Source organism: Zeugodacus cucurbitae, chromosome 2 (assembly GCF_028554725.1).
Source record: "Zeugodacus cucurbitae isolate PBARC_wt_2022May chromosome 2, idZeuCucr1.2, whole genome shotgun sequence".
Classification (NCBI taxonomy): domain Eukaryota; kingdom Metazoa; phylum Arthropoda; class Insecta; order Diptera; family Tephritidae; genus Zeugodacus; species Zeugodacus cucurbitae.
The window spans coordinates 75,306,475-75,330,245 of record NC_071667.1 but is presented as its reverse complement, the minus strand read 5'-3'; the positions used below and the strand labels follow the sequence as shown (position 1 = coordinate 75,330,245).

General features: G+C 34.9%; 1 protein-coding gene across 3 annotated transcripts in view; it reads right to left on the bottom strand.

Moving 5' to 3' along the window:
- Nucleotides 1-23,771, bottom strand: part of LOC105211383 (hemicentin-1) — a 454,397-nt gene that overhangs the window by 136,258 nt on the left and 294,368 nt on the right. The window lies entirely within an intron of this gene.

Here is a 23,771-nt window from a genome sequence, read left to right as displayed (position 1 = left end):
ATTTTCATTTCTATGCCATTTTATTTTTACTATTTCACATTATGCTCCGCTATGCTGTGTGTAAACACGAAAAGCACTTGTTTATTTGCAAGCAAATATATGCAAATTCTTAAAAATAAATCATAAAATCTCACAAACACACACACACTTGCACACTAACGGCACTTGCAGCAGTGTCATTCACCTCAAGCTCAGTTGCTTGCTTGCTTCGCTGCATGTGGTTTATGCTTAGATTTTTCGGTTAGTGGACAAATATGGCAGCTAAACAAATAAACATGTGCATAATTTGTAATAAAAAATTTAAATTTGCGCATAATTTCGCCTTAAAATATGAGCTGAAGTCTTTTATTTTATTTTATTTTAGTTTCTATGTGACCTACATTAAAATATTGCATTAAATGCCGAAGTAAAAAGTACGAAGGCAAGTAGACCGTTCTTGTGTGAGTGCAAGCGCTTCTTGACTGCCAAAACTTGCTTTAAGATTGTTGGAAATTATAGGTACATGGAAATAATCTCAACGTAAATGCTTTAAAAATGTATTTCGAATCAAAATCATACACTCGAGATTATGCGCTAAATGGATTCTTTCAATATATAAATATTCTGCCAAGGATTATTTTTTATTATTATTATTTTCATTTTACTATAAGCATTCAATCAACACAAAAATAAATTGCATAATTCTTTGCTAGAACCTAAAATTTGATACATCACATCACTCACACGGTGATCTAAAACTTTTTATAAACCTTGAATTGCTGCCTTGCCGAGCTGTGGTCTCTCAACCAATCTATGGTATTTTCAATGCACACTACTACGCTGTCTCTATTCATCTGTACCAATATGAAATTTTCTAAAGACTCGTTCAAAAATTTGTGGAGAGAAGTCTATCTAGGACTTGGAATACATTTTATAAAAGAGAAATCAAATCAGAAAGGTTTAGGTGGTTGATGTTAGATATTTTCTTTCAAAACTTCTTTTAATACTACGTTTCTCATAAACCACCTACAAAATAGAGCACATACTCCGTCACTCTTCAGTGTAATCCACTATTATCAATAAACGTCAACTCGGAGTAGGCCATGCAACATAGATAAGTAACGCTTAAGGACTTGCTCAGAGAACACAATGCACTTTCAACTTATATTGAATACATTCGAATGATTTCGGTGATTTAAGTCTTGCTATAACTCAAGAGGAAAACTTTTTAAACAATCTTCCAAAAATTTTTTCTATTCGCTGCAATTTAGACTGGGTAACATAATTTCTGTTAGTAGTTGAACCAAGATATAAGGTACAAAACTCAAAGAATTCACAAAAAACACTTAAGTTTGTGGATATGTTGATCGGTAATAAAAAACACTATAAAACTCATTAAGAGTTAGCGAAGTCATTAAGAAGGTAGCTCAAAAATTAAAGCATTCTTTCTGACAATCCATATTGACAACCATAAAAGCTGCGAGGTATCTGTCACTAACTAATGAAAAAATAGGAAGACGAGCAGAGAACAAAAACAAATACTTTAGATTCATAAACTATACTTTTTTCACTTAAGAAAATAATAAAATGGAGAACAATTGAATATATAAACTGAATTCTTATTAAATGCCGATTAAGTAAAGCTGCTCAAATCAAGGAAAGGTCTCAGATATTAACTCTTCCGTAAATATCAGAAACCATATACTTAAATTATATTGGATTTCACTCTTTCGTATTCAGTCAATCTTCACGTATCACTTAATCTTGTATAGGTAGATTCATTAAGAATACTATGAGGTATATACATATTGTGGGGATACACTCAACACTTCCTTCGTGAAAATTTCCCTGCCGTTACAATTGAAAAAAAAAAACTAGCAAGTAAATTCATTCCAATTCTGTTAAGTTTAAACGAACTCAGCCAGAAGCCGACTCCGGTAGAACATGGACGTGTTTTAAATAGTTTAATTTTATTGAATAAATAACTATATAAACATCGACTACAGTCCCTACAATATGTACACCATCGGTTGAGTAGAAAGAGCTTTGTCTTTAGCTCCCCAAAGGACACTCAAATGCTAATTGATCAATTGACCGCCTTCTGGTCGATTAAACCGTTGATTAAGATCGATTTACCATACAAAATAAAAGTCGACATTATTTTTTAATTAAATTTTAATCAGCTTGAAAATGAAATGTAACTCTCAGACAAAGGCTGAATTTTTTTATTAAAAAAAGCCACGGTAGATTTCGCTGCTTACCGACTTCTTATGAAAAGCAAAAACAAAAATGTAATACAGCTCGTTAATTGAGTAACCGGCAGTGTGAAGAGCAAAAACTGGGTTTTCAATAAACATTTTAATTAAACAATTAATTTGGCTGTGTGAAAAGGCTATATGGTGAGCATATAATGGTCAAAAGCGTATATTTCTAAGAATGCTAAAATTCCGACAATATATTATTGCATTTCATATGACAGTAATTGAGACAATTTTTATTTAATTTTTCAGGTTATATTAGACTTCACTAGAAATTGTATATGAAATAAATTATTTCGAAATGAGTTTTATTTTAAGCATTTTTTTTCTAATATTAATTGATGTATTCAAATTCTAAATGAAAAAATCTAATTTTAATTGAAATATTATAAATGTTTAAGCTTTATTGAAAATTAAAAATGCAATGAATTGTTTGTAGTATTTTTTGTTGTGGCATTCTTTTGTAGAATTTTCACTAAATTTTACGCGGAATTTTTGTCAACTATTAAATTTTGGCTAATTTACTTTGTGTGATATACATCATACATACTTATTAAATTGTATGTATATATACAGTATTGTATGTATGTGATTACAATGTGAGCATGTGTGCGTGTGTGAATTCAATTGCAACTGAAATGCATTATTTAGCAGCGCTAATCACTTATGCTAATTAGAGCAGAATTAGTAGCCGGCATAATACAGATAAATTTAACCAGATAATAATAGAAACAGTTATATTTTTTTTCAACGCACAGCATTCATTACGCTTAAATAAGTTTTAATAAACCGAAAATATGCGGACCACATCAAATGCTTGCTAAATCCACATGGAAACCGACAAAAATACCGCTTTATTGCTATTAAAGCAAATACAAACGGTTTTGAAATTTGAGTATGTGTGTGTGTAATTATCATTGTGTGTGTGTGTGTATTTGGCGCTGTGTGGTCACTATGACAGCCTAAAACAATTCATAAGCAGACATATCTATTTGAAACTAATTGCAATCTTCCGCTGCAGCGTTGTAAATGCGTGCGACAACGCTACATAAATGCTAACAGAGATAAATATATGTATGTATGTGTTGGTGTGTGTAGGCGACAACAAACGGCGGCCACAACTCATAAACAAGAAAAGTCAGTACCACATATGTATCTGTATATATATATGTATGTACGCATTTGCTCAAAATTATAATTGCAAAATGTTGAATGTGTAAAATGCACTTCGCTTCACATCACACCACATTGCGGTTTCCTGAATGCATTTCACGCTGCAATTATTTCAATTGTCACTAAATCACTTTCAGCTTTGGCCGCGACAAAGGCAGCCGCACAACCACAACTTTGTGCAGAGGCGCGCGAGCGTAGAGCACAAATGGAAGCGTCGCCATCATCAACAACAGCTGTGCTTTTTTACACCGGCATACCATAGAGCCGCACACACAAACACCCACACAAGCACACACGCAGGCGCTCAAACATAGATATGTAATTATAAACATCTCATTACAAACACACGCTCGGAGTTATCTGCAGTCTCTTGTGCTGAAATTCATAATAACTCATAACCCAATTCGCCGTATCTTCGCTCCACCCCCTTTGAGTTCTACAGTTTTACATTTCCTTATCTTCATTGAAAGTTTCTCACATCTCTTGCTTCTACTTTCTTCATAGCGTTCATATTTATGATGTTAGGGTGGTCCTTAAGGGCCGAATGAGGAACATATAAGTTAGAACACCAAATTTTCATTAACAGGTACTAAATATTGTGTTTAGATATTCAAGGTGCAGTAATAAATGTTGAAATTTGTAGAATAGAGTAAAATTTCAAACGAAGGTCAAAGTACATTCCAATAAGGTCAAAGTTCATCGAGTTAAGTTAAAAATTTGTGGAATTTAGCTGAAAGTACGTCGAACTAGGGTTAAATTTCATTGAACTCATATAAGTAATTGTCAAATTAGAGTCAAACTCTATTGAACTAAATTATCGGGTCTAAGTTCATTGAACTAATGTCAAAGTTCATGGAAACTTATGGTACATATTTACCGAACTAAAGACAAAAGTCTTTGAATTATAATAATTATGCGTCGAATTGACGTAAATTCATGGAGCGGACAAAAAATACGTTGAACTATGGAGATAAGGTCAAATTTCATCGAACTTATATCAAATATTTCTTTTAATACGGTTATTATGTATAAAAATAGGGGCAAAACTCGTCGTTTCGAACTGATGTCAAAGTTCAATTTAATCTGAGAAGACTTCATACAGAATGAAATTTTAAATGTGGTAACCTCGAAAGATATCAATTTTGAATTTTAAATTGAAAAAATAGAGAAGAATTTCGTAAATAGAACGTATCCTAACTCTATTTAAACTTAAGACAAATTTTTAATTCTAATAGCAAAGTAAGCCTTCCAGTTTTGGAAATCTGAAAAAAAAATAATTTTTATTTAAGCACCACCCTAATGAGATGTGTAGTAAATATAATGCTATTTATTTTCTTTTCCTCTTCGCTGTGAGAAATAAGTTCATTTAAATTGTGCAAGCGCCACACACAGACACACACACGCACTCAAGCACGCATGACAGTTACATCGCCTTGCATAAGAGCATACAAATGTAAGTTTATGCGAGCGAGTGTGTGTGCGTGCGTACTTGTCTGTGCCGTAATGTTCCAAAAATGCGCTTGCAACGCACTTCAGTTTATTGCTGAATGCAAAAATTTCACAAACATCCTGGCACCAAGGATACCGTTATGAATATGACGTGCCGCAGCATCCTTCCTCCACTTTGGCAGCTCAGCGTGGCATAGCGTTGCGTATACGGTTGCGGCTCCGACTACAGTTGCGGCTGTGGCTCTGGCGTTGTGTGCATTGTGCTACGTGTCTTTGAGACTTTCTTGCTCATTTGTGTAATTCTGTTTACTTACGTTTTTTCTGCTTTTGCTTTTCTGCTTTCTTTTCCTTTTCGAATTTTTAAATTATTCCATTTGCATTGTAATTGCATTCTTCTGCTTGTGTTTCTGTTTCACTGTGTGTTTCTCTGTGTGTGTGTGTGTGTGGCAGGCGCTCTGTGAAAGTTTAGTGTCAAATTGGTGGATTTGCATTTGCGATTGTTTTTTTTGTTATTGCTTCATTATTTCAGCGTGATTCAATATTGATGAGATGTTCATTAACTGTGCGTGTGTAATTCTCAGCGGGTTTATAGATTTCATTTTGCGTTCTAATTTCATACATAATTTATTTTGTATGATTTGTACTCGAAGACAGAGAAGTATGTTTTTGGATTTAAAACTTTTTTTGATGTATATATAAAAGATATAACTATGGCAGATTGAAAGTTTATGTTAAAAGGTCATCCATTCATGAAAGGAACTGATTGAAAACAATCGTCGATTCCGTTTTTGCATTATAGTAGTACAGTTAGTTCGAAACAGATTCTATAGTTAGGGCTACAGCTCAATGGTTTAATAAATTTAGCGTATCAGTTATAGATGATGGATCACACGGAAGTTTTTTTGATCCTAAGGTGAGGTCAGAAGAGATACTAACTACGAATAAAATAATGACCCATGAACTAAACTGATTCCATTTCAGACAATTTTGTCGATTCAATGAATTTATGAATTTGACCATAGTTTTATTAACTAGACTCTAGTTCAACGATCTTCGTCATTAACTCGACGAATTTTGACTTTAGTTCGCTAAACTTTGACCTTATCTTACAGGATCCTGACTCTAGTACATATTATAGACTACGAATTACAGCCATTCGCCCGCAGGGTCAGATCATGTGACAGTCGAAATCGTCACCTGGTTTGATTTGATATTGTCTTAATTACGAATTAGGAAAATGGATACATTCGTTAAAGCGGTTTATACTTGAGATGACTGTCATTGGAAGAGGTGAATAATAAATTAGATCGAAGTAAGATGGTGCTATGGAAAAGTTAAAAGTCGCATGCTTTCCCAAAAATTATCGGTGAAAGATGACCTGTCGTTCTGATATTTTTCCAAAAGCTTGAGAAACGAATCAGTTCAGAGAATATATGGTGAAACTAAAAAGTACAAGGAGTAAGAAGTCCCTTTGACCTTACCTTGGAAGTTCGACTAAAAACTTTCACCGAGCATTACGACAAAGGATCCTCAGCAGGTATAGAGGCCACGGATTGCATTAATTGGTTTTGAAGATTGGACATTTTTTCGATCTTTCAAGTCGTTTCCTTCACTGATATAAGTATAAGTATACACAGGGGAAGAGCAGTGCTTTATTAATACGCTATGAGGACCTTAGTGGGAACTCTTCAGTACTTCTCTGACTCACCAAAGAAATAAAGGGTTTAGGGAAAATGATAACACCACAACTCAATATTTCTATATTTATTATTGCATATTAGTATAATCTCGAAAAATTAAATACTTTGAGGTAAGCCCGAATCTTTGAAGTGCTTTGTAAATACTTGTAGTACAATGAAAAATAATTTCAAACTTTTGTTTGGAGATCACTGTGTGTCATAATCAGCAGCCAACCATTCCAAAAATTAGCCTTAACCAAACCAAAAGCTTTGGCTATCAAAATTTGTTTATAATCAGCAACCAACTCTCTTCAAAATGCAACCACAACACTGGAATCCACACCACTTATATACAAAACAGAAATACTCGTTTGAAATGAAAGCCGAATAACGAAAATGCAATAATATTTATGAGTGAGCCTACTCATCATTTGCCGAACAGTCAAATTAAGTTTGGTTAACCCTAATTTGGTATTTGCTATTCGCTATGCGCTTTCACTCGTTGTGTATTGCATTGTTCGTTTTGAAAATTTTATACGACTGAGGCCACCACTGGCCGCCACTGGCTTTCACTGTTGCATTTCGCATTGTAATTGCATTGACTTTTTATTGGGAATTTCGCATTTTAATTACGAATGCAGTGGCGAACTTTCATTTCCCATTCAATTGATATTCGAAAAATTCATTTTCTTTTTCATCAATTCACAGTTGTACGAATAACGTTATGTAACAATAACAACAACAGCAATTTTTGGCACATTTTCGACCGCCAAAATGCTGGTTGTGGAAATAAGAGTAAAAAGTGAAAGAGAGAGCGCTGTTGCAAAATACATAAAATATGAAACTGTTTGCGCATTCGTTTGCCGTCTATTTAAATATGCGAACGCGCGCAATTTATTTATTAGAAAGTAACCATTTCGCCTCTGGTGCTGCCAATACATTTTTAATATTATTTGTGTTTCACACAGCGCGCAAATTGAAAATCGAAATGAAAATCGAAATGAAAATGCACAGTTTTTCGGCGAATCCATTTACTGTAATTTGTGTTTAAATGATGAACTTACTTTTTAGGTTATTTCACTGAATTATTTTTACTTTTGTTGAATAATAGTAAAGGGCTTTGAGTTACTGAGCCTTAATTTAGTGACATTTGGAAATTGGAAAATGTAAATTTGCTTATTTTTATTTACTGCATTCAATATGTTCAACTTTTGGGTTCCTAATTTTAATTACATAAGCTTGAGTGTGAATTATGAAACGGTAATTTGCTGATTTGGAAGTCGCAACAAGTTAAGGACTAGTTCAGAAGTTGCATGGAAGAAGTTTTGGACCAGTTAAGATTAATTTTGAACTAATTTGTGTCTAGATTAGAATTAATTAAGACTTAGTATTCGACTAGTTTGGAAATATTTGTTAGCTGCTATGAGCTTACTTTGTAACTACTTTGACTGGTTTAAGGCTATTTTGAAATAAGATACTTTTTTTAGTACGGAATTAGTTTGGAAATAGCTTTGTTGAGATTAAAGTCTAGTTTCCGTCAAACTGTGAACTACTCTAAGAGGGTTTAACCGGAAATCTGAAATTCGATATTATTTCAAATGTTTTAACTTATACATAAATCAATTTGACTAAGTTATATTATATATAATTTACAATAAGTCGATAGAAGGGAAGAGCTTGAGACAACTTGGCTCAGAGCTAGCTTGAGACTTTCATAGAAAGTTCTCATTCCTAGCTAATAACAGGGATTTTCGTAATCTGCCAGAAATAAATTTAAATTCGTCCTTTCTTACTAGAGAGGAGTGGGATAGGGTCGAGATTGATAAGAATACAGGCATAAGTATATATACAAATGATGAGATGAATCCAAACTAGACGAACGAGTAGGCGGTGGTGTCTTTTCAAAAAAGTTATACATTAAAATTTCCTTCCGACATCCAGATCATTATAGTGTTTTTCAAGCAGAGATTACTGCAATCAGAGAAGGCCTAGTCTCTATAACAAAGAGGTTGTTAACAACAAGAAACATATTTATTTTTACAGACAGCCAGACAGCCTTGAAATCACTAAAGTCTCACAGAGGCTCATCGAAGATAGTAAGATAATGCCTTGAGCTATTAATGGGACTATCTGACTATTTCATGATAAACCTACAAACATACGGACGAACTAGCCAGACTAGCCACAGCTCTATAATTACATTACCATACCATATATACCATACATGCCCTTAACCACTTGTTGGTGTTTAATCGACAAATACGTCGTAGACATATCCGAGTCTCGGCGGAAACAATCTCTGACTTTCTCAGTCAGCAGAGAAACGGGGCCTGAATGGAATAAGGGCCTCACATACCGGTTATTGTAATTTAAAAGAAACAACGTGAAAACTCCAGTAGGAGTGTTAACAGGTCATTGTCTGATTGGTAGGTGTGCAATGACTATTGCAGAAGCTGCCAAGATGTAGAAGAGGAGGAGACAGTGGAACATCATCTATGTGGATGTAAGGCCTTGCAAGGAAAATAATGACAACGACCCATCACGATTTTCTTGACGATGTCTCCGAAGTTGCATTTATAAAACTTGTTGAACAGAAATACTTTATCAAGGCCACATGATAATTCAGAGAAAACATGGTAGTGTGCGGGGATTCTAGAGCTTCCAATTTAGTAAACATCCAAATCTTATTACGAGTTTATTGACAATGTCACTCCACAAGCTTAGCAGCTTTAGAGGCCATTTATGACGAAACTATTCATGAGCTCTCTCGGGAGACCTTACGTAAAGATGAGCGATTAGTTGGCGGTAATCAATTACTTTGGAGGTTATTTAGGTCTTAGAAGGACCACTTCAAACCTTCACTGATTCATCAAAGATACATAAAGGACATAAGGAACACCAAAAATTAAAAGATATGTTAAAGGGAACAGCATTTGATTATTATCAAGAACAATTTCATATTATTGAACAAACCCGAATTATTACAATCTAACCACAGATGATCGGTGATACTGACGTAAGTTTAGTCTAATGGTGAACTCTGAACTCAAAATTAAATTATCAAGGCTCAAAAGGTTGATCGCTGAACTAAAAAGTAAGCAAAAATAAACAAGTAATCAATATTATCTCTGCACTTAATAAATAAGTAACTCATATTGGATAAGTTGGATAATTGTATTGTTCTACCTTCATGTAGCTAGTAAATTGTTATTTATTTTCAAGAGCAAAAACAGCAAATGTTTTTACAAGAGAATTTTCAGTTGAAACTTATTTTAATGCTATTTGTTGTAGCTGAGCAGATTGCCTTTATCTCGAAAAGTAGATGACATGCAGCAAATCCATTGTGTGGCATGCAACCACAACACAAAAAAAACAGCAACAATAACTTATGCAATAGTTATGCGTAAATATGAACACAGAAATGATTTCAATCTACATATGTTTGTGGTGAATTTAAGTTTAGCAGACTCACATACACGCACACATTTGTATTGCATTTACGCAACTCATTTTGTTGCCATTTTTTATTGTTTTTTATTTATTACTATTATTATATGCGTACGCTTTTTCAGCACGCCGATGATTTTGCTATTTTTTCCAGCTACTACCATATTTAAATATTGCTGTGTATTTTGCTGCTCAAATGAATTATTACATTTAATTAAGTGCATATGTGCGCACACATGACCGGCAACATCATTAATCATTTTGTGGCAACAGTCTAACAGGATTTAAGTGCGTTTTTTTTTCTCTCCAATGTGCTTTGTTTTTGCACATACGCAAAAGGCTTTTCCCCAAACGCACGCACACGCACAAACAAACACACACACACATACATGTGAAGGGAAATGGTCAGCCTGCGGATGTGTTTGCAGTTCCCAGTTGCCAGTTCCCGTTAGCTAGTGCGTCGGCGGTGAATAATTGTTCATTAGAGTAAATTATTTTTGCCGCATAGCTTATCCTTTAACGCATTGTTGCTGTATTATAAGCTACAAGCAAATAAACACAGGGCAGGCATTAATAACTAACTAACTGGCTGTGTGTGTGTAAGTAGTTGTTTGCAAAAATAATTTATTTAATTTATGCATTCAACAATTTAAAGTCTAAAAAAATTTCGATTTTTTCGTACTTTCATTAGCATAATTCGATTTTTTTTTTTTCTGAAATTGCTTCATACGCTTATGACATATTGATAATTGCCAGGTTCGGTAATTATTGCTATAATAGGATGTAATGGATGAGATAATGACGCAGATATATTGCACACCTGGCATGCATTATTTGCTTTAATCCCGCCCGCAAATCCTAGAGTGCTGTTTTAGTCGTGTTAAATCTTTATTGTTGTATTTACAGCGTTGAAAGTACAGTTGCTTTAAAAAACTAAAAATTTCAAAAATAAAAAAAAAAAGTTTGGGAAACACTGGTGAGTAATTTAAAGCGTTCGCTCTAAACTAAGCCTCCTCTTTTTATACCTAAGTGAAAGTTTTGTTATACAATGCTAGTAGACATCAAAAGTTGTTTTTTACTGTTCTTCTCAGCTGATAATCAGACTCTTCAAATCTATATAACATCTCTATGAACCCTTTTAAAAGTTAGTTGCCAGAGAAGATTTCTTTTGTAACTCAAGACGTCGCTACCACAGTGATCGTGTATTAAATGATCAATTGACGTCGATCTCAAGCTCAATAATTTCACTCACCAAAAGCAATGATAATTGTTGGGAACCTCTGACTATCATAAAAGACGAGTATTTGATAAGATCTAAGCCTTTTTGAGAACCCCGGACTATTACGAAAGATTAGAATTTGCTTGTTCCTGAATCTTTTTTGTTTTCTCTATCTTTTCTAGAAGTTTTAGGAGGAATTTATCATTCAAGACCACTTAACAATGTGCGGGTGTACTAAAAGTATCGAAAGTTGCTCCAGATCTAGGCCAAAATGTTTTATGAAGAAACCAAGATACATAGAGTAAAACTACCAAGAACTTGAAAACTATGCTGCTTCGATGGAACGCCAGTGAGATATGTAGTGTGTTTCACAACTCTTTTTCCGGTCTATAACTCTTCTGTTTTACGAAAAAATCTAGCTTTAAAGATGGAGATCTATTCACAAAGAAAGACAGTGCCTACGTAACAAAAGAAGGATCAAGCCAAAAAGATTTATAAAATACCCAAGATACACTTTATATGACTGTAAAGAGACTGCAAATTATTTTTCGCGAATGTAAAGGTCTCAAAAATATTAATAAATCTTTGGGTTCCTGAGCAGAATTAGTTCAGAATGCTTGTCCAAACCTTTAAAGAGCTTACTCTCTCTGTGTTTAATATACATTATATATTATTTATACGCTCATTCTTACTTGTCCCCTGCTTTTTCTACTTCTCCCATACCACCAAAATATTTCCCTAACCCGTTCCGCTTAACTACTACGCGTGTTTGAAATCAATTATGACACTTATTTTTGATTGTCCCCGCCCCCAACATGCAACACACAGCAGGCACACACCTCAACTACTTGAGTTTCGCAATTTATTTGATTTACTTTTACCCCATTCCTCCCACCACCAACCATATATTTTGCTCAGACTCAAGAGTAAGACATTTGCTACCCGGTTTTCAGTAGCATTTTAAGTGCGCCCCTTTGACTAATTTTCAATTAACTACAAATCCTAAATGTCGACAAATATATGTAGCTGTAGATATGTATGTGTATGAGCTACCAGCTAACTGTTGGCTTCCCTTGCAGCATGAGCGTGAGCGTCGTCACACAAAGAACAGGAAAGTAATAAAATAAAATTTAACGACTTTTTGTCATGGCAAGCCACTTGACCCCTTTATAATCTGCATATTTAAGGGTTTTACAAGCGATTCCAGGGTGTATGCGTGTGTGCGTGTGTGTGCTTGTGTAAGCTAACGGAACGCGAATTAGTGAAAACTGGAAGTCGCCTTTCCGCTCTGTCATAATTCACAATTCGCAGTGGCTGTTAGGATACACATATACATACAAACACAGACATAGGACCACCCATTCGCTAATCGCTCGGCAATATGACTAATCTGCACGAATTGAAACGAGTTATGGTTCCACACATATATGTGTTTGTATGTATATATGTGTATGAGCTTGACTCCCCAGCACAGCAAATGTCAATAGTTAAGTAAAATCAGCTGGGAGCCATTAAAAAGCACGCTTAGCCACCAGGTGTTCATCGAAGCGTCAACACTCCGCTCCCTTACTCCCCCACTCACTACTTATATGGCCAGCGGAAGCGTGCTAAAATGTGATAACGCATATAATATCATCGATTACACATACATTTCGCCGGTGGGTGAAAGGGTTTGGCCAGTGCAAGGACTCACTTATATCTATTTAGACATACACACACCTATAATCATAAACACAATTGTATTGAAAGCGCTCACGCAGTCTTTGTAATGAAATGCCGTCCGTTCAATGAATTCCTGTCTGACTGCTGTCTGTCTGGTATTTGGCATGAAAGTATTTCCAATTACAGTTTGGGTGTGCCGTTGAATCGCCAGTGCAGATTATGGATATGAAATGGAGCGTTAGCCATTATATGAATATTATGAGACATAACTTTGGATTATACTTATTTATTAATTAGACATTCTACTCAATGAAAGTGTTTATAAATAGATTACTTCGCTCCTTTTGCTATCAAATAATAAATATTACTTTAATAGTAAAAAAATGTGGCAACTCTCTTCTAAATAGACTTTTTATTATAATTACTATCAACTAGTTGGGCAAAAAAATTGCGAATGTAGTAGTCCATTTTATTTCCAAAATTATTTGAAAAAAACTTCTTAGAAATTAAATATTAACATAACCTTAAAATAATGCAAATTAAGAATATATAAACAAGTTACGCCGTAACGTAATGTCCTAGAAAGGTGTTTTCTTTGATAATTTCCTGACAAAAACAATTACTTTGTAAATAAAAAAAATAAAAAAAGAACTTTGAGCAAGCAATTGCGTGAAGTAAACTTGCGAAAAATATCTCCAATTTTCGAAATCTAAATCATATTGCAAAGTGGCTTGTAACTAGTCAGCAGTATGTAGCTTCGTTATCTTGAAAGACACGACAGGTGATTCGGGTGTATAGACAAATTGGCTCTTAGTAGATTAATAAACAATATTAGCAATACTTTTTTAACACATGCTTTATGGATTTGATTTTCCCCATTAAATTATCCAAAAATGTATAAAGCAATCCTGATCCTGATTAAGTTTATTCTCCTTCAATAACAAATTCAAATTTCTATTCTTGTGCACCATCTTCTTCAAATTTCTTTATCTATGGAATCAATCTTGGGAACCAAATAGAGGAACTTTTTTCAATAGCCTTTTTTTTGAAGTGTCAAGCTGTCATGTCATTTCGTGAGTCGTGTCAAGCTGTCATGTCATTTTTGTTCAGTATTGTTTGGCATTTCATCAAGGAAAGACTTACGCCTATACAACGTTTACTAATTGTTCAACTTTATTACGAAAATTCACTTTCTGTAAAGAATGTGTTTCGCGCACTTCGCTCAACTTATGGTCAACATAATCGGCCTACTGAGCGTACTATTCGCAACATCATCACCCATATTGAGACCCCGAACTCTCCCACAGCAACTCGGACTGACGTATGTAATGACTTGGCGCTATTTCATGCCTGATATTGAAGCTCGTGATCTTGGCGACATTTGGTTTCAACAAGACAGTGCAATTTTCCACACATCGCATCAATCAACTGATTTATTGAGAGAACACTTCGATGAGCAGCTAATTTCACGGTTTGGGCCGGTCGATTGGCCACCAAGATTGTGTGATATCACACCGTTAGACTTTTTCCAGTGGGGATATGTAAAGTCTAAAGTCTATGCGGACAATCCTGCTTCGATTCAGGTCTTGGAGCAAAACATCACGGGTGTCATTCGCAAGCTACCAGTCGAATTGATTGAACGAGTCATCGAAATTTTTACTCATCTGAGACGTAGCCGCGGCCAACATTTGAAAGAGATAATCTTTAAGAAATTAATGCCAAAGAATGTTCTTTCGAATGATAATAAATATTAACAATTAAATTTAATTTTTCTATGTTTTTTTTTCTTTAAAAAAAGAAGGAAACCTCGAAATGGATTAATGGTTTCTTTTCAAATGCTTTACTTAAGTCCAGAGCATAATGGAATAATGTCTTTATAATAAAAAACCTGTATCTATTTGAAAGAGTCTAAAAATATTTTAACATTTGTATTACTTATTACTAAGCACAGACCCTCTCAGATTCTAACTAATGAGAAAACACATGCATTCTCTACTATGTGGACATTAATTACTACGAATTTCAATTCATAAACCAGCTGCGTGACCTTTTGCCATTATACATATGCTAAAATATAAAATAGAAATGTCACATAAAATAAACACATAACTGTGGAATTTTCAAATCAAAAACTAACCAAATATGCATAAACACAATTATTATGATGCACATAACATAGCACGGCACGTACGCCACATCATCATATGTTGTACAATTTTGCGGTTTTACCACCACACACCCACATACCCGCATCACCACACACCGCCGCGCATCTGCATGTGGCGCTGCAGCAGAAATGTCCAAAAAGTTTGCGAGATGCCAGAAAATCCGATTTCATTTGCATTTGGCGCTAACATTTCGCTCGCTTGCGCGCTCGGCAAAAAAAAAAAAAACAAAAACAGAAAACAAGCGACGCTGCGTAATGAAATCAAGCAAATGCGACGCACACACACACCATTATTTACGTGCGCTAGCAGGAGGGAGCGACACCGATTGAAACAGCTGTGCGCTCATATTATACATGAGTTTGTAGTCATATGTGCATGTTGGAGGGTGTGTGTGTGACCTTTGCTGCATGTGCCGCGCAGCTGGGTTGTGGCAGTGTGGCAGAAAGGAAACGCATGTCAGTGCTAAAAAGTTGTAGCGCCTACCGATAATGACAGCAACATTGCAACATGTAATAACAATAACAACAACTCTAGCTATCTGTTGTGCGCATAAAGAGCAATAATCGTTGCTGTTGTCGGCAACAACAAACACACACACACACACACGCATCCGCCACTCCTCCTGTTGCATGCCACCATCGCCATCATATGTGTTGCTGCTTGAAATGTGAAAAGGAAATGTTGGCGCTTGTATTTTCCGCAAATAGCAGTGACAACAACAAAAACAAATGAAAAGAAAACAACAACTGGAACAACAACAAAAAGACAAGACAACAACTACAAAACAAAAGCGATATAAATGATATAAAATAAAATAAAATGCATTGGAGGCGCTGCTACAAGGCTACATGCACTGACGACTGTTTGTATATACAAATAAACATGTGAATTATACTTTTATAAGTATACATATGTCTGTATATTCCATATAAATATGTATATATGTGGGTATAAGGAGGAGCAAGTGCATTGCGATGAATGAATTTGTTGGCGTTTATATGTTTACGCATTCATTGCAGTGACAATTACAAGTGCTAAAGAGCTTGTCCGCCTACATGCATATTGGCACACATACAAAGTCACTCATTCGTGAGCCTCAGTGCATTGCATTTTACAGCAATACATATACTGCACATATATATATATATTTATAAATAGCAAAAAATTATAAAATAGTTCCTTAAAGAGATTCAAGCAACATTCTTTAAGACAGACTTAAACACGGAAGAGGTTGCCACCTATTTTTGAAAAAAATATACATACATATAAACAAAAGATATATGTACAAACATTTTAGCTTTAATGTCAAATAAAGAAAATTTCACAATATCAATTTTTTCCTCACAGAGTTGCCACTATTAATAAATAAATACAAAAATTTTTATGGAAAATATTTTACGGGTATGTTTTTTTTTATTTTAGCGAGCTGAGTATGAGGCAGAGTATTTTATTAAACGTTTTAAGAGTTGCCAATTACAACCAATTACGAAATTTAAAATTTCCCGAAACATTTATATGGTATAAGGAAAATATAATATGCCATATATATATATTAGGGTTACCAACTTTCTAGAACTTATGTAGATAATTATTTACAACAATAACGAATGAAACACACAAGTACGAGAAAATAAATATTTTACTAGCAAAAATTAAAAATATTTTTTTGGCAAAAATACCCTGTACGTATCGCCGAAACGTGTTGAGTCTATCACAAATTTTATGAGGCGGCTAATGTCTAATGCCTAAGGCAGACATATGGTTTTCGTACTACAATGTGTACGACAATAAAAGCTCAAGAAACTATGTACCAGCATAGTGAAACACATGTAGTATTGTACTATGTTTACATCCATCAGCTGATACAAATAAATTCTAGCAAATATAATTATGAATAACAGGCAGGAAAATGGATCCTGGCTTAGATATAACTGCAAGCAATCTTAAAAACATTATTTTCCTTTATAATTATTACTTCTCACTACTTTTGAATTTAATTTATTTTTTGTATGTCAAAATGTCAGAAAACATATGATTGTGGCAGAAGAGCTTAAAGCTTTCGGTGTGTTCAATGCGATCCATTGTATTACATTTCACAACCCCACAAAATTTCAATGGTTCTAGAACTGTATTGTAGTACGGAACACAATTTGCTTTGAAACGAAATTCGGAACACCGGTGATACACATATGGTTTCTGAAGCATACTACAATATGTACTACATGCCTGTCTCAGGTATAATGGGGAAAGTTCGCCTAAAGTATGACTACCATGATGTACCAACCTCCTGCTGTCTTGCGAACGCTGTACAGCTATACAGTCGCCTTCCTCTATACGCTATGGCAGTTTGCGTCTGGGAGGATTCCTAGCCTCATCGCATGTATACAAATTCCACATTGTTCGGTGGCAAGATAAACCCTTTTAAGTGCACACAGTTCCCCCGTCCTCCACTCGGGTCAAAAGGGTCTCGCAATCGAGCAGGTTTTAGTTGTTAACCAGCGTTTACCCTGCAAGAGATCAAGTGGTTCAGTGCTAAAGCACAAGAGAACACCGGAGCTCCGACTCGTTCCCAGCATTGTTAAATGGGACGACTAGTACCTAGTACTTTCATTCAAACGGCACAAGGAAATGCACTTTTTTCTTAGAGCTGCCACATATTTCTAATTTTTCCACAATATGATAACTCATTCAAAATTTTAAGTTTCATAATATATTATCATTTCATAGATCTTTAAATATAATTAAATACAAATTTATACGAATCTGAATATTTAATGCCTGAAGATTACTATTTACTTATATGTACTAATTAAAATGAAAATAATACATATAATACATATTTATTAGTAAAAAAATTGGAAAGGTTCTTGGTTTACAGGTTGGTATTCAAACAAGAAACAGGTTGCCAACTAGTTTTTAATACAAAAATGTCTGCCCTTTAAATAAAATATTAATAACTAAAATGGCTTATATTCAAATAAAAAATACGTCAAAGGTTGCCACTTTAAAAAATTGTATAATTTGGATTCTCAATTGAAAAAAATGAATAAAATATATGCGTCAAAAATACTACGGAAATTCACACATTTTAATATACATTATACTTGCATTATCAAGCCATTCAATCCAATTAAAATTATTTTATATTCTTGTAGAATGCATCACTGCTAACCTTCTTGTAGGTCACAAATACCATCACACAGCGAGATGTAAGTGTTTCATGCATGGTTGAAAGGTACGAGCTTAGCATCAATGAATCTATAAAAAGCCTCCAGAATCTCTTATTTCCACCATACATAAGCAAGATAAGATTTACCCCAACCTAAGCAACAGAGTTTAATATACCCGCAACCTATCTGCTGCATCTTCTAATACACAAGCTGAGCGCTCAGAATAGATGCGCTCCTGTTGCACTTAGAAAACAGTTTCATATGGCAATTAACTTTGAAATATGCTGGTGTTGCATGAAAGCGCTGCAATGCTTAGCCTTAAGCATCGATAAAAGAATGTGCGGCAAGTACAAGTATATAAAAGCTGACAGAGCAAGCAGTTTAAATTGCGCGGCACCTGTGGCATTAAGTCAGCGCAGCAATAAAAACAAAAACAACTAAAAATGCAACAACAAAATGTACATGAAAAATCGAGTTCAACTATGAAAAGTGAGTCAGTGCCAAAAGTAATGTTATAACAGCGCTTTGCATGTGCAATATGCGACTGCAACCACCAACACACACACTCACATACACAGCGCATTCAAATGGAAATCAAAAAGTCGTAAAGCATTGAAAGCACACCGGAAATCCACCATGTTGACTGCATTTTTACGACCCTCATGCAACGGCAGCGCGTTGCTCTTCCATACCACACATGCATTTGTGGCAACAATTGAGCGCAAACGACAACAACAACAACCACATTCAGAGCAATAAAATTGCAGTAGCAACGCCGTCGTCACCGTCGCCGCTGCCACCCACCGTGTTCCGAGTACTTGCCACAAGCAAGTTAACGTGTACGAAAGCCCTGGCAAGTGCTAAATCGTAAGTCGTGTGTCGCCTTTATCCGACTCGGAGTCAACCGCTTGACATCTGGGTAACACATAAACTCGCCTTTTATGACTTTGCTTGCGCGGCGCATTGCAGCGTCTTCAAGGCCATTGGCGGCATGCGGTCGCTTCGCAAGTTGTAGTTCTAAAGCGTTTTTAACGCTGCTCTCTTTTTTCACATGCCACACACCGAAATATTTCATTTTTTATTGTGCGTTTCTCTTTTTCTGTTTTTTATTTTTACATTTCATTTCTCATTTTTGTGTGCGCTTTGTGAATGACTTCCTGCGTCGTGCCACTCTCCCCCCATTTCCTGTCCTAACACGCCCACTACTTTTGGAATATGCATGCGTTGCGTTCGTGTTTGTCGTGCACATGCATCTTACTCGCTGCTCGCATGGCTGTCTGTCTGTCCGCCCCAACATTTATTGGCGGCGTCGCTGGCAGCAGCAACTTCTCATCGTAAACAGATGCAACAAGCGATATTAAATCAAATTCATGCTGTGGAAGTGCTGGACTGCAATAGTAGTATGCAGCATAATTATGTTGCAGTTGATGGCGATCATGTGGGACTAGTTGGATTATAGCTTACTTAGGACCACTACTGGTTTATGTTGTTATTTATTTTCTCGCGTGGAAGCTTATTGGCGATTTTATATCTTTGAAATTTATTAGTAATACATATAAATATCCCTCTCTATCCGTCCACCGAACTCGGCTTCCAAGCGGAAGTACTGGGTATAGATTTAGAGAAGGCCTGATAAGCTCTTTTGAATAACTACGAGAGGATATATAAAGCAACAATAAACAAAGATAACGAGGCGACACTCTTGGCCTTGTCGTCGCCAATGACTAATTCCAGCATATTCCATAACTGTAAGAAGGCATTGAGCTCACTGGAGGACCAACTACACCTAGACATGATCTAGGTTCCCAGCCACAGGAACATTTCGAGTTGGCAAAGGCAGGAGCTTTTATAGATGATTTCGATAGAGAGTTAATAACATATCCGCTAGGTTCGATCAGGAGAGAGCTCAATAAAGAATTTGAACAACATAGAATACTTGGTATCCATGAGTCATCAAACCTCGAATGGATGTCTATTAAAAGCATATTGGACATAAGAAACTGCATCGAAAGCACAAAATGGTTTGAACTAAAAGATGAAACGTGCTAGCAGTATTAAAAGGTCTACGACTACTGCATAACAATGGCACACCGAGTGCTAATTGAGTCCAAAAATAAAAATAAGGCTGCACTCCAACCTACCGACCTATTTGTAATATATGTTCGTAAAAAGTTGTTGCCTACATTTAGGCGAAATTTATTTTTATGTTAAAAGACTGCAACAGAAGATCGGTTAACTTTCCTCAAAATGTTTCTTTTTTAATTATTCTCTCGTAATTCATAACCGTAAAGGTACATTACCTTGCTTTCAGCAACACATTACCTCTTCCATTACTTACGATACTTAATATATTTTCCACAGAACTTCTTCCGTGTTTCGCAGCATAAAAAAATTGTATACTACATATGTATATGTGGGTAGCTCTAAGCCGCTCACGCACATTTACGTACGTATGAGTGCCAGCATTTTAAGTACTTTGATGTTGCATGCAACAAATGATTCTTGGAACTCGGTGTAAATGTTGTTTTCATAAACACACTTTTTATGCGTTTTTCAGTGGAATTACACAGGTGCCGCTATTAGCTGGGGATTTGTAATGGTGTTAGTTAACACCCTTCTTCTCGGTTTTCAATTGCAGCGTGGCATTCATTCAAACATATGCAGATGTAAATGTATTTGCATGATTCTGTATTAATGACGAAGTGAATTTGAGAACGCACATAGATGTTCTTAATCTTTTTCTGCGAAATTCGTAATCTGTGTCTGTTACTCAAGCACTAAAGCCCGTGAGGGGCACAACATAAGATTACTGGCATTTTGTGGTTGTTGTAGATAAGGCGGAAATGTCAGATATTAATTTTCTTAGAACAGATTTGCAATCTCAGAAGATTATTGAGGAAACTTGCTTTGGTAATGGAGTAAGAAGTAAGAAATAGTGAAGACTAATTTATGCGTGATTTCTGCTGAATAGATTAAACTAGTCGTGGGAATGTTCTGAGGGGTTTATGAAAAGGCTTAAAAATGCTACAAATAAGTGTTAAGGTTAAAGGCTTTAAACGATAAGGTTGCCAATTTAAATATAGAATAAAAAAATACAAATAATGTGATGCAATTAACGGTTAAATTGATACTTGGTAAAATAAAAAAATACGTTTGCTGAGGATTGTCAACTAAACTTAAAAAATTCGATTTTTTTTTAACTTTAAATGATAGGGTTGTCAAGTAAAATATAGTATAAATAAAAGTACCAAAAATGTGATACAATTGACGATTAAATCAGGATAAAGTAAAAAAAATTGATGGGGGCTGCCAACTAAACTTTCAAAATTCTATTGGGATTTTTTGGTGAACAACAAACTACTTCTATATAGCTTTTAATGCGGTAAGGAAAGTTTCAAGAAACTTAAAAATAGCAAAATTTTAGAAACAGAGTTGCCACCTCAATTTTTGCATATATTTTTGCTTCGACTTTTGCACATTTTTTAAGTAAAATTAAAACAACACATATTTAATTTAAGAAATAAATTACTTCCAAGCTTGAGATATAGGGTTGCCAAATATTTTTTTTTCAGGTTATTAATTTTTAATTTTTTTTTTTATTTCATAAAAAATATTCTGATTTCGATTAATAATACAAGCTTAGTACACAGCGTTGCCACCTACATATATTAAAAAAAAAATTCTGGAAAAAAAAAATAGTTTTTATTATATTGAGTTATTATTATTCAATGCTAATCATATTTCACATAAATTTATTTAGTATTTTAAGACATGAAATTTATGTGCATTTATATGAGACGTTTTTCAGCACAAGCCATTTGTCGACATTTATTATACTTTCCGGAGCATAAGCCGAGGATTTTTTTCCTTAACATATTGATTTATCATAATCACGCAGACTTTTGAATTCGTTTCCTAAGTGACTAGAAGAGTTTTTCTATCTTCTCGCTTCGCTTTTGCTTTATAACAATTTTTTGTCTTTAAAAAATGGCAACTTTCTAACAAAAAAGTACAATTCTCAAGTGCGAATTGGTCACTACAACCAAAAGTGTGTATATTCATATGTATGTGTATGTGAGCCGAATTTTTTTGTCAAATTTAAAATTGCCAGCACAGTCGTGGTTTGCCATATTCGGCTAAATGCTGTCCTTTGCACATTTCTTCTGCTGCCAAACACTCAGCTTTTGCCCGGCAGTAATGCAGTGAAGTACAGCAAAGCAGCAAGTGAAAAAACGAATACAAAACGCAATGCAACACTGAACACACGGACACCCATACATATATAAGTCTACATGTATAAGTGTATGTTGTTGGCGCTGTCAATGACAGATTGTGAATTTGAAGAGAGCAAAAAAATAAACGTTGAAAAGGAAGTCGCAGCACATGTGGCGCGCGTTGCAGCATTTGCTAAATGCAGCAACATACACTCTAACTTGCTTATAGACATACACATGCATACATATACAGACATACATATATGCTTTGTGGGCGTGTGTTTGTTGTGTCTTCATGTTTGACTTCCACTTAGCGCGTTGTCAATGCAGCGCCACGCCACGCCATGCCACGCCAGCGAATGTCAATGTGTGCATTATATTTAAGCGGAAATCCACACAAAAGCACACACACACATACATTTATGTTTTCATAAATTCTTACATTTTTTTCTCACTGCCATCGCAAGTCACTAGAAAACTCATAATGCAATGTGTTCGCTCGCTTGCTCGCATGCTGGCTGCCAGCAAGTAGTCGCCAGAGAGCTAAAAGCAATCATCATTTAATGTCATAAATCGCTTTGGAATTACAAAAATTTTCCACATTACTCTCCAGCGCGCGGTTCGCGTTGTTAAGAGGCAGCCCGCCAACAGCCAACTAGCTAGCTTCATTTTATGGCATTACGAATGTTGGCGCATTTAATGTTGATGCATTTAAAGTTTGACACATTGTGTGGCAAATTGTTGCTGAAATAGTCACTTAGTGGAAATTAAGACTTAACATACTTGTCAGTTGTCAGATACAATGATATCATATGGAATTCAGTTGTTGTAGGTACATATGTATGTGTGTGGTGAGGAACTAACGGTTACATAACGGTATTAAATTAGCTTTTTTCCTGTTAGAAGGAGAAACGATCAATTACAATGTTTGTGGGAGAAGCTATTTCAGACAAAAACTTTTTTATTGGTGAGTTAGAGTTTTGTATAAAATTCAGATAATGTATAATAAACATAAGCGATAGGGTTGCCACCGAGTTTAAATGTTTAACTGAAATAACGGGTTTTATAAAACACCTACAATATTCTTATGAAACTAAACAGGTTTGAGAAGGTAGTGAAAATTATTTTGGAATGGTGTTGCCACCTATTTAATTTTTTAATTTATATGAATTGTTTTTATAAAAGAAAATTTAAATTTGTTTAATAATAATAGACTTGATGGTATTGAAGGTATTTGGAAATTTTTTGTTTGAAATATTTCTTATAAAGGTTGCCACATAAATGAAATTTCAAAATGAAAAATTTAAAACATAATAAAATCTTCAGGTACAGGTATCAAACTGAATGAGTTTC